The sequence below is a fragment of the Nelumbo lutea genome, chromosome 4 (genome assembly GCF_056320005.1).
Source record: "Nelumbo lutea isolate HS-2025 chromosome 4, American lotus-T2T, whole genome shotgun sequence".
NCBI classification, from domain to species: domain Eukaryota; kingdom Viridiplantae; phylum Streptophyta; class Magnoliopsida; order Proteales; family Nelumbonaceae; genus Nelumbo; species Nelumbo lutea.
The window spans coordinates 55,666,665-55,679,475 of NC_142687.1; positions in this window are offsets into that span (position 1 = coordinate 55,666,665).

Sequence of the window (12,811 nt, forward strand, 5' to 3'; positions counted from 1 at the left end):
CCAGGGGAGGGCGGCACGACCCGTTTTACACCTTTACTACTTTTTTCTCCACTGTTGAAAGAACAAGATCACAATTTCAGCCACTAGCTTTTGGGTTTCTTTATTTTTATATGTTTTGTGGTTGTGTTTCATATGCTTTTTGATCTCTAAAGTATAGAATATCTCCTCTTTGGTTGTGATCAATAGATAGCTCTATTGAACAAGGCATTCAGGAAATCAGCATTAGCTCTAGCTTTTCTAACCAAGAACCTAAAAATCCATTATACTTTTTTGCCAAATTACCAAGCCATCTAATGTACATCTGTCAATGAGAGTTGGTGTATGCAGAAACTCAAAAAAAAAAAAAGGTTGGTGTGTATATTGGAATCTAAATTTTAATTCATATCTAGTGTTTTCTTTTTTTGAACAATAAACCATGGTTTTCGAACCGTCGTTGACCCAGACAATTGGACCATTTGGCCTGGAAACCATTTAGGCAACCGGTTCCATTTTACCCCCAAACCTGGTTCTTGGCAGAAACCCATTAAATCAGTCAATGACCCGTTGACCTAGGCAGTCAAACCATTGACCTATCAACCTATTTAACGGTTTTTCGCTGTCTTTTATTTTTAATTATTTTTTATTTTTTTCTTAGAATAGGCCGTCATTCGAACCGGATGGTCGAACCATCAACCTGGAAACTGGTGACCAGAATGGTTTCGCTTCCGAGTCATTTTTTAAAACCATGCAGTAAACAAAAAAGTTCAATGGCATTGGAGTCATAGTAAACTCAAGGTTATCAAGAGCAATAATTTGGTTTTCTTAAAGAACAAATACCATTGTTCATTGTTAATCACAATTCATCTCATGCCACAAGAATATACAGTCAAGATTAGACAGGTGTTAATGATATATAAGCAGTAGAAGTTTGCAATTGACCATACCAAAATATAAACAATATATAACAAAAAGATTGTATAACTAATAAAATGCTAGTCCAAAATAGCTGGCTATTACACTGGAAAAAAGTTTGGCTTCTATCAAGGCAGGTCGATGCTCGCACCCTTTGAGCAGCCCCTTGCAACCTTGCATTGGGAACATCTTCCATAAAATAAATCACATAACTACGGAAATATTTACAATACAAGGTTGTAAAGGTTGTTGGAACGGGCTTTCCCTTGACTGAAGCCGAATTCACCACCAGAAAATTGCATTGCTTGAAGAATTAGTACTCTGTACTTCATGCCAACATAGTTGTTGATCATTTTCTCATGGATTACTATACAATTGGGATTTGACTGTTAATAAGTTCAATCTCCTGCTACTTTTTGCCTGATTTTGACTACCAAAGGGGTCGACATTACTTCTGATGAAACCAGCCCTTATGTATGTTAAACTTATTCTGATTTATTATTCTCCCTTGTTAACCACTATGGATTGTTAATTTCTGTATATGGATATTAACTTCACAAGTTCCTTTACTAATTCATCCTTTTAGAAATAACTACCAGGGACTTGTAAGATATACGAGCTTTATTAAGTGAAAGTGCAACAATAAAAACACACAAGAGTAGACAATTTTGTTTATATTTTAATTTTTAAATAATTTATAATTATTTATATTTTGTATACCACTTTTAATAAATTTTTATAATACAAAAATAATAATTAATTTTAGCTAATTTAATAGTCTAATCCCTAATAAATTACAATGGTTTAATCTCCAATAATTATTGAAAATTTATAGGAAAACACATAATTATTGAAAATAAATTTATAATAAAAATACAATAAGGGTCCATTTGGTTCATAAGAAAGGATGGAATCAGAATCACCTATTCTTGACGCCTATTTGGTTCAGTTCAGAATAGGAATCAGATTCCAATTGTTATTGTTTGATTCAAGTAGAAGTCATAATCAAAATCAACCAGAATATTCAATTTTGCCCCTATTAAAAGAACTTCAAAAAACAACAATCAAATAAAAATAACTTTTCATAGTTATAGATCATAAAAAAAAAATATAAACATCTTTAGAGGGGAATGGCGGTAGCAAGAAGAGGGGCGAAGAAGAAGAAGAAGAAGAAGAATGGTTGGCAGTGGTCTTAATTACCTCACTAGAGATGGGGTTGGTGGTAGTGGAAAGAAGAGGGGCAATTGAACTAGAAGGAGAAGATGGGGTTGGCGGCGATGGAAAGAATGGGAGTGGTTGATTAGGAAGAAGAAGAAGATGATGATGAACGAGAAGGAGAGTGGTCGGGAATGGCCATTCCCCTATATGGGTAATCCCATTCTGCTTAGAATGGCACTCAACCAAATGGCAGGAATCAAAATGGGCCATTCCAATTCTTGATTCCATGCTTAAATTAATCAATAAATAGTGTTGTAGGCACCCCATTTTTGCACCCTTAAATCTCTCTATAGCACTTTAATCTTCAAGCTTCAACCAATCTCTTAGTCAAGCTAGGGGTATTTTATGAATTTTTGCTTTGAACCGCCAAATTAACCCAATGAAACCAATAGACACGTAGAGATTGAAATTCTGAATTCAATGATACCAAAATTGCCTAAACCCAACACCTTTCACCCCTCTGTTTTATGACTCAGGGCCAGAATTGATCCTAACACTAAATTTGAAATATTCTTTTATTGCAGGCTAAACGTTAATAGAGAATTTGACGTTGTTTATTTTGGTTTTAGTTAGTTAGCATCATTAGCCAATGAATTGATTTAGTTGTTTTCGTTTACTTTAGTTTTCATTTGCATTGTGATACATGAGAGAGTGTTACATGCATTTTAGAAGTATGAAAGATTGTCAAGAGGAATCACAATAAATGTAGACGGTGTTGCATACATTTATCAAAATAAAATAATGTGGATGGTGGCCAAGGTCCAAATATTTCTGGCTTGGACATTGTTTTGAGAAATCACAAAGGCTATTTGGTTTGTGCAAGAGCTGTAAGAACAAAGCCTTCAAATCCTAAGGTCACAGAAGCACATGCTTGTAGAGCAGGACTGCATGCAGTTTGCTTCAGATCTGAACCTGAACTATATTTGGCTTGAAGGAGATGCTCAAAAGGTTGTTTATAATTATCGCTGATTGCAGGAACTTTTTGCAAAAATTTTAAGTTGTCAATATCTTTGTACCACGTACAGGTAACAAAGTAGCACATATTCTCACCAAATGCTTGTTCGTTTCCTCTTAACTCTTATATCTTAAAAGAAATCTTTTAACTTTAAGAGAAAAATGGTTGTTCGTTTCCTCTTATCTCTTAAAGTGCAATCATACAATTTTTTGTTTTTCAATGATACCCCCAAAAAGACAAACAAAAACTCTCATATATGGGGTCAAAATGGATATTTGATAATTTTCAGAATTCAGAATTTAAAACAACATTTTTTTGCACTCAGAATTCATCAAAGGAAAGAAAAGTTCACCAAAAACCCCAAGACTATTAATTACGGCCATCAGAACTTGTGCAAGAAGGAGAAACCTGATATTCTATTTCTATGTTAGAACATCTCAACCCTTTTAGTAGTGAAGCCTTAGGAACCATACTTCATTTTTCAAAACTCAATATACAAGGAGGTCACTAGACAATCGAGTGGGCTAGCTTGTTGTTGGACTAATAATATAAAGTCCAAGTTTTATTGGTCACCAGCCACCTCATTCACCTATTCATAGCAAATAATCCCCCCTCCAATTCATGGCATCTCCTACTTTTCTATGAACATTCCTAGAGAAGTCAAAGAAAGGTTGAATGGTCCTCCCGTTCCTCCCTCATAAACACAACCCAAGCACCTTGATTCTTGATGGGAGATATTAGTGATATATATCTTAGCCAAGATAAAAGAAAATAAAAACAAGATACCCTAAGATCTCACAACATATGAAGAACTTCATCTCTCACTACCAACTAACTGACCTTGACTAATCAAGACCTCCATTTACATGGTCCAATGGCTAGACGAGATCCCACTAGGTACCGGAAGGATTGGACCATATCTTAGCTACTTCTAGTTGGTGCAACTCTTCCCAAAAACTACCTTGCATCATCTTCCTATCATCTCTCGGACCACAATCCTATAAAGCTAAACACACACCCTAGTAGATAGAAATTCAGATCATAGTTTAATTTCCAATCATTTTGAACAAATTATCAAGGAGGCTTGGTCAACTATGGTTCCTAGGCATCCATGATACAAAGCCACTACCAAGCTTAGGGAATGCAAAAAGCTTCTCAAAAGTTGGAATCTTGTCTATTATTGACATATCCAAAACCACCTTAGGTAAAATCTCCACCTTAAACAAGTCTTACATCCTGAATCAAATTAATTTTGAATTACAATAACTTTAAAAACAATACCATTAGTGGCTATCGGAGGAAGAACAATTATGGAGAGTCAAATCAAATGAACTTTGATTAAAGGAAGAGGACAATAATACAAAATTCTTTCATCAAATCACAAAGCAAAAAGTAACAAAAATAGTAATGTCTAAGTCAAGAGCTCAAAAGGCCAATGGACATCCAATAAAAGGGAAGTTTCTAAGGCATTTTTAATATTATCTACAAAATAGGAGGGGAGTTAGAATTTTTTGATCCAGTCCTATTAACATCTCTTACCCTCCCACAAATTGGGCAAAATCACAAACATTCATTGATGGTCCCACCCAATACTAAGGAACTCCATCTCATAATCAAACAAACGAACCCTCACAAAGCTCTAAGGCTGGATGGTTTCACTGCTTACTTTTATCAATACTTTTGGGATGTTATCAAAAATGAAATCTTTAAGATGGTCATTGATTTCATTCATTCAGAGCAACTCTCCAAAGAGAAAATAATACAAACTTTGTCTTCATCCCAAAGTGTAGCTCACTCATGGATGTATCTAATTATAAACCCGTCATCCTTTTTAATATCTTATACAAAATAATTTCCATGTTGCTAGTTACAAGAATGCAAGAAATCCTCCAAGATGCCATATCACCCTTTCAATTTGGTTTTCTTAAAAATAGATAGATCATTGACAATATCTTAAGAGTGAAAAAAAATCACTCACCATATGAGAACCGGAAGGGCAAATGTTTCATTGTAATCAAACTAGACATGTCTAAAGCTTTTGACAGAATGAAATGGAAATTTCTAAGAGAAGTAATGGCCAAAATGATGAAATCTGATTTCTCAATGTATTGATACACCAACATAATCCATCAAGTTAGAGGGAGAAGCCCATAATCACTTTCATCTAAAGGGAGGGCTCAAACAAGGGGGCCCTTTATCCCCTATCCCTTTATCTTCTTCACTAAAGTACTCACCCAATTCATCAATAATGCATCAAATGAAGGGGAAATTTCTGGCATCAGAATTAGTAGGAACAATCCAGCAATTACCACCTTTTATTCACAGATGATGTCATTTTGTTTTGCAAGGATGATCTCTCTCAAGTCCGGCCTTGAACCAAATTCTTACGAAGTTTGAACCATGGTTTTCAAAATCAGAGTGTACTGGATGGTCGGACTGGGAAAACTGGGAACCGATCAGGTGAGCGGTTCCGTTTTTTCTCAAAACTGGATATTTGCAAAAAAACGTTGATTTGGTCAACAAACCGCTGGCCCAAGCGGTTGAATCGTTTGAACCCTTCAACTGTTTTGTCCATTTTTTTTATTTTTTTGTCAGAATGGACTAAACCATTTGACCCAGGAACCGATCCCCTAACCGGTTTGTTCTCCAGGTTGGTTTTAAAAACCTTGGTTTGAACTTCTGTCAGGCCAAGAAATAAACTATGGAAGGTCTTTAGTGGTGTTCATTAGGAATGTTCCTCACCATCACTAGAAATTTTTGTCTAATGTAATTTGTAATAAAAATCCTCTATCGGGTTTTAAATATTTAGTGTCTAGATTGGGCTCAAAGGTGTGGTCAACACATCCCAGCAACCCTTGGTTGAAAAAAGTAAGCTCATGTATCAACTCATGGATTTCTAAACTCCTTTCTCAAGTGTGTGGATCCATCCTAATAAAGTCATCTCTTTAATTAATTCCAATGTATCCAACGTTAACCACAATTTCGTCATCCCAAACACACAAAAAGATGGAGAAACTTGTAAGAGACTATTGGTGGCATGACAAGAATAATGGCTCGGGGTACTCGACTGCATGGTCTAAGTTATGCTTGTCAAAGGGAATGAAGGGGGACTAGGATTCAGATATGGAACCCAAATGAATAAAGCAGTATTCAACAAATAGATTTGGAGACCATTTACATGCAAAAGTTCATCATGGGTTTCAACGATTCAAGTTAAATACATTGCTAGAACCAGTGTATTTGGAGCTAAAAAAGGCTATAACAGTTCCTTATGGTGAAGATATCTAGGTGCATGGGCTTCTATAAGAGCTAAAACCAAATGTGTTATGGCTAATGAAATATGGAACATCACTACAAGCTCCCCACAATCCATGCATGCCAACCATCTAGGGAGACTCCCCCAAGTTAAACCCTCAACTAGCCTTCAAACCTTATTGGTGGTTGACCTCCTGACTAGCGATAATTCTTGGAACCTCCAAAAGTTACAACAACTGTTTGAAGCAGTAATCAATCCAGAGCTTGACTCTAATCAATTAATTTGGAGACTATTACTGAGAGGCCAGTTAAAAGTTTCCTCAATTTAAAAATAGCTGATCAAGACTCTCAAAGAATCATTCAACCTAAAAGCTTAACCTGTTAGGTGAGGTTCTCAAATAGGTTAATATTCTCTAACACGCCTCACCACACGAAAGCCCATTGGGCTTGAAACGTGAACAACCACAAGCCCACCCATACCATGTGCTGAAACCTATTTAATTATAATGGGGTATCGAGGATCAAATGCTAGACCACTTGGTCAAAATCGCTCTGATACTATCTCAAAGAACCATTCAACCTAAAAGCTTAACCTGTTAGGTGAGGTCCTCCAATAGGTTAATGTTCTCTAACAAAGACCTTCCCAACATCTTCAAACTCAAACTTTGACTAGAAACTTTTAAGGAAAACTAGTATTCCACCCAGATTTTAACTATTTGCATAAAAACTTCTATGGGGAGGCATCCTTATGAAGGATAAATGCATAGCTTGGATCTCATAAGAAGATCAAAAATGTCGATTTTGTTGTTCTGAGATGGAGACTGACAATCACTTATTCTTGTATGTTTTCTCGATGAATCTGGTGCTAGGACCAAGTAGGTTTCGACCTTGATAGGGTCACCTTGAAGCCTATTCACACAATACTTACAGGCTGGTTAAATTCTTTGAAGGCCACAAGGCAAAGATACATACCTTTTCTTGTTTGGAAAAGGCTGTGTTTTTACTTTATGTTATCTAGAAAGTGAGGAATAAACAAGTTTTTGAGCACATATCGTTATTTCCCATGTCAATTCTGGAACAGGTAACACATTACACAAATTCATGTCTCAAATCCAAGACACTCCACAAAGAGACACACCAACATGAACATGCATCATCTTTGCCTTTTAATACTTTAGAAATTAACTGATATCTCTTTTGAACCCAATACAGGTCATGAAGGACGAGCATTCATCATCTAATGCATCATAGGAGAAACAATTGCTGAAGGAAAAGCTTGTTGGGTTGATTCCAGCTACAATGCAGAAATTAAGGTATTAAAGTCAATAATGACTCCATGAAGCTTGTAAATCTTCTAAATGGTGGTGATAAACTGAACGAGTGGGTGATATAGCTACATTGGAATCGACTTAACTCCTACTGTATAGTTATGTTTCTAAAGTAGTAATGATATGATGCTACTTTATTTTGCAAAGAAAGAAAGAAAGTTATATGGGACCCACTAGAAATCGATTTGCCACATGTAATGCATCTGGTCCTAGTTGTGTGGACTTTATTTAAGCCCATTAATAATTCTAATATTCATCTATTTTTTTTCCATCCACAAAGCTCATATCAATTGGCCTACATTTGAATGTATCCACCAAGTTATTAGGAATGAATATATACTCATAGTATACTCTCTATTCATAATTTCCATCACTGCAATATGGAAGGACTTGTTTCATAAACGTAGCCACAGTGACATGTCCTCTTTCAAGATGGGAATCCCTTGAAAACAAAGAAACATGAATTTTCAAAATAAATTATATTTTACAAAATTCTTTCAAACAACATTTGAAACCATTAATGCTAGTCTCTTGCTTCTCATGAAAAAGAACAACTACTATGATGTTCTCTTTTGTCTGATAAAGGAATAGATTCATCCACCCCTTAGATCCTTTCATTATTGTTCCAACACACCCAAGTATTGACTCCAAAAGGATCTCACTAGTTGGCATGTCAAAAGTAAATAATTTCAAAATCTAGTTAATTAAGTGCCAATCTTAGGTTTATATGCAAGAACTTAGATTCCCCACTGTCAGCACCCAATTTTTGCTTGGTCCCTTCACCTTAGTTCTTTAACAGACCCTAAAGCTTAAAAGTATAACTAGGTCAAACTAAAACTTATTGAAACCCAAAATTTCCTCCTTTTGACGCAATCGATACATTAATAACCTTACTAATAAAATTAGCCTCTGATTAATAAGGACATTGAGATCAACATCTAACACTACATAGGATTTAGCACCCCGATCAGACATGACTCCTAGACTTAGGAAGTTATATCTTATCTACACATTAAATTTCATCACCAAACTCTAAAGATCCACTGTTCATCACATCAACTTCCTCTTTAACGGTCCCAATCTATGCAATGTTTAAACCTTGACTCCATAAAATCAAATGCGATACATTCATTGCTTCAAGGATACTAAGATACGATTAATTCCCAAATCCCACCTCAAATCTTCAACGATCAACCTAAAATATTCCAAGATTCTATTTTGGCGACCTTGGATGAATAGAGCTAGACAACCAAGATCAATAAATTCTTTATCAGATTTGAACTTTACACTCGACTAGACACCTCATATCCATGCCATATGTTAAATTTCAACTCAAAATTCCCTTGTTTAATTGTCTGAGCAACAAATATTTCAATTTAATAATTATTATTAAAGCACATAAGATATCATAACCCAAACAACCAAACACCTCTCATTAAGTCCAACATCCTCAAAATAATCCACTCATCCAATTTCAACCTTAAATTCATCATTTTCTTTCTAAAATAAGCAAGATTTCATTTCAAACCTTTACATTGATTGATGAACCATATGCTAAAACCTTAATCTGAACCAAATCTTTTAATCTACATTTCTAATCACATATTCATTTATTCCATCAAATTCAAGACGTCTAGAAATGCATACCTACCAAATTTCATCCCAAAATTCCTCATTTAACCTATCATTGAGCCAAGATTCTATTTTAGCAAATTTATTAGTTAGAGCTTTTTAGCCATAGATTTCCATTATCCAAGCTTTGTTTAACTAATTAGACCTCACCATAATCTTTAGAGGCCCAGAAACCTCAGTACGCCAAATTTCATGACTTAATTCTCCATTTAACCGTTAAAGAAGCAACATTCCATTTTAAACCTCCTTATTGGTTAATAAACCATAAGCTAAAACCTTGATTTGAACCAAAATTTTCAAGTTACATCTCTGATCACAAATTCATTGACCGGATCATCCTGGCATTAACAAGTGCACTAGCTGGTCAAGTAATAAAGTAGTGAGTGAAGTATCATTCCCACAAGGATTCAGGAAACAGTTACCAATATTAAATTGGTCACTTCTTATATGATCAACAACAAATCAAAACTTTATTCAAAAGCTAAAAATCCTAAACTAAAGTCCATCTAAATTATTAGCCCAATTGCCTTCAATTCAGGTTAGAAGAGTAAGCAGTTAAAATTAATCTCAGAATTCAGCAATCAACCAAATTGAATCAATCGAATAGATTGTGATTGAGCCTTGGTTTGGTGAAACCCCAAGGTCATGAACAACCTCCTTCAAGTGCATGTTCATCCTATGCATGAGTAATGATCCCCATATCTCTATCAAGGATCTAATCCCATGCAAGTATTTCTTCAAACATTTCTAAGGTATCAATTCAAATTTGAATTGATCACCAAATAAATTGTGCAAGGTATCTCTAACCTTGCATGCAATTCAGTTATTGAATAGTAGATCTGAATTCCTAGAGTCTTTCTCAAGCACTCCAAGAATTCTAATCTTAGATCAATTCGGCCAATCTGAAAATTTATAGATCTGAATTCTCTTTCAAGCAATTCAGATCTTACAATCTCAGATCTGAGAATTCAGATATGAGTTTTGAAAGTTTAATTGGCTAAATTGATATACAATTAACCCCTATTCAAGAAACTTCAAGAACAATTCACACCCATTCGAATGAATAAAAAGAAATTGATTGTTGATCTGAAATTTTACAAACTTAATTATATCAAGAAAGAATGGAAGAGGGAGGAGAAAAAAAATTACAACAAGAAAACTGAATTCGAATCAAAGGAAAATGAAACTAGAATGAAATTATTACAATAGATCTCTGAATCAAAAACCCCCAAATCTCGAACTCACATTCTCTTCTTGCTAGTTTGACTTGAACTCCTTCAGCCCTTCTTCTTCTCCTCCTTGCGCCTAGCCCTTCTTCTATTTTCTTCTCTTTAAGGTGTTCGAACCTCTAGGATTGGGAGAGCCTTGATCTCAAGCAATTGAATACCTCACCCCCCTTCTAGAGGCCTCCTTATATAGATTTTCAAGGGGGCTCTTGCCCCTTCTTGAAGCTTTTAGAATGGGGTGTATTACACCCCCTTTTTGAACTTTCTAGAGTTCTCTCTTGAAAGCCTTCTAAGGGTTGTTGCCCCTAGCTTTTTGGGCTGAGAATTGGTCTTCTCTGCTGGGCTGAATTTTACTCTTTGCTAGGCTTTCTTTTCTTGGGTTTTCTCAAGGAATCAACTTATACTTCTTGGGCCGAAGTGTGCTCCCTTGCTTCCATAACCGGGCTGGGCTGAATTTGGTCTTTTTGGACATTCTTTTCTTACATTTTGCCTTCTTTTTCTTGGATTAACTACCCCTGAAATCTTTTTTTAGCATTAAGCTAAATTATGGTAAAATTAAATAAAACTGACATAATAATCAATGCAAAGACCTCATAAATTATAGATAAATTGTATTTTCTTCATTCATCTCTTCCATCATATTAAGGCTGCCCAAAAATGCATATCCACCAAATTTCATACCAAAATTCCCCTATTTGACCCACCATCAAACTAAGATTTTGTTTCAGTAAATCTTGTTAATTAAAGTATACTATCCTTAGATTTCCATCATTCAAACATCAAATGAACAATTAGACCTAACCACCATGCTTAAAGACCAAAAAACCATTGTATGTCAAAATTCAAGACCTAATTCACCTGTTTGGCCATTAAACTAAAAGATTTTATTTTGATGCACTAGATTAAATTGCCTCTTTATCTGTCCTAACATGAGACATCAAGAGGGTGGGGGTAGATGTCAACCCTATGCTTGACATATTGGAACACATGGATAAATAAAATTGACTCTAATAGACTTAAAAAACCTAAAACACCAAAACTACCCCCACTTAAAGTTAAGAAAAGGCAATATAACATTTATTGGTGAGTTAAATTTATATTTTATGCCATAGGGAGTCCCAAATATGATACTACAATGACAAACACACCTTAGACTCTCATTGGATGCACAAAAATTAATAAGTTTTAAACATGTTTTTCCTTCATTTTTCTATAAATAAATACCAAACTCGAGCCTAGGGTGAAGGAGGAGAGACCCTAAAAGCATTCATAGCCTTTATAAAAATCCCATTTGCCAATAATCTTTAAGTATTTGATCCTTAAACTTCAAATCCTCCCATAGTGTTTTAGATTGGAGATTTGTAAAAACTCTTCAAACTTTAATAGTTTTAGATTTTCTTAACATTAATGGCAAACTAGAAGCACCCTCCAGCTTAAAATCTCACTCAAACATCATTTCAACCCATTTCAGCTGTTGAAAAATCCTTACCAAGGTTATACACGAGAGATAAGCTTCTCACTTTATTGTTTAGCTCAAGTTCGTAATTCCTGTATTAGTTTAGTTTTGGGTTGCTTAATGTTATAAAGCTTTGGTAACTTACATTCTTAGCTTCGTCTAGACTAGGATAAAGAGGTAGAGAGGCAAGAGTCTTAGGGAAATTAGTACCTAAGGCCCAATAATGTCTCGTCAAACTAGTTTTAGGAGAAGTTGGAAGCATTTTTCATAAGATTTCAGAAACTCTAAGAAATAATTTTATTGGTTTAGCAACTTGGAGAGAGGGGTGCTTAATACCTTCCCTTTCCTAATCCATTTGAATCCCAAAATCTCTTTTATGAGTGCTTTTCCCATGGAAAAGTATATTAACTATTTTGAAGGTAAATCAAAATTTCAAAACTGAAATGAGGGTCAATTTCCTCTAAAATATGGGTGGTGACTCCTATGAGCTGACCATGAGCTTCCTAGAGCTCACACCTACCAATCACAATGTCCAAGGTTTATCTAGAAATTGTCTAGTTTAGTGTTTCTTAAACACCCATACCTTGTACCTAGGATCTAATCCTGGCAATAGAGACACTCTTTGTCCCTTTTGGACAGAACAAGTATGTCAATCTTTTCAAAATAGAATGCCTATGTTTGGTTTGTATACTGAAGAAGGCGTCTCAAATCATAATCCTATATTTATAGAATAAAGGTTTTTTTTTTCATGGAAACATATTCAATGATATAAGTAGCCAATATATAAACTATCATTTTATTCATAATAAAGCATTATACAACTCATGTTGCACATTGAAGAATTCAGATA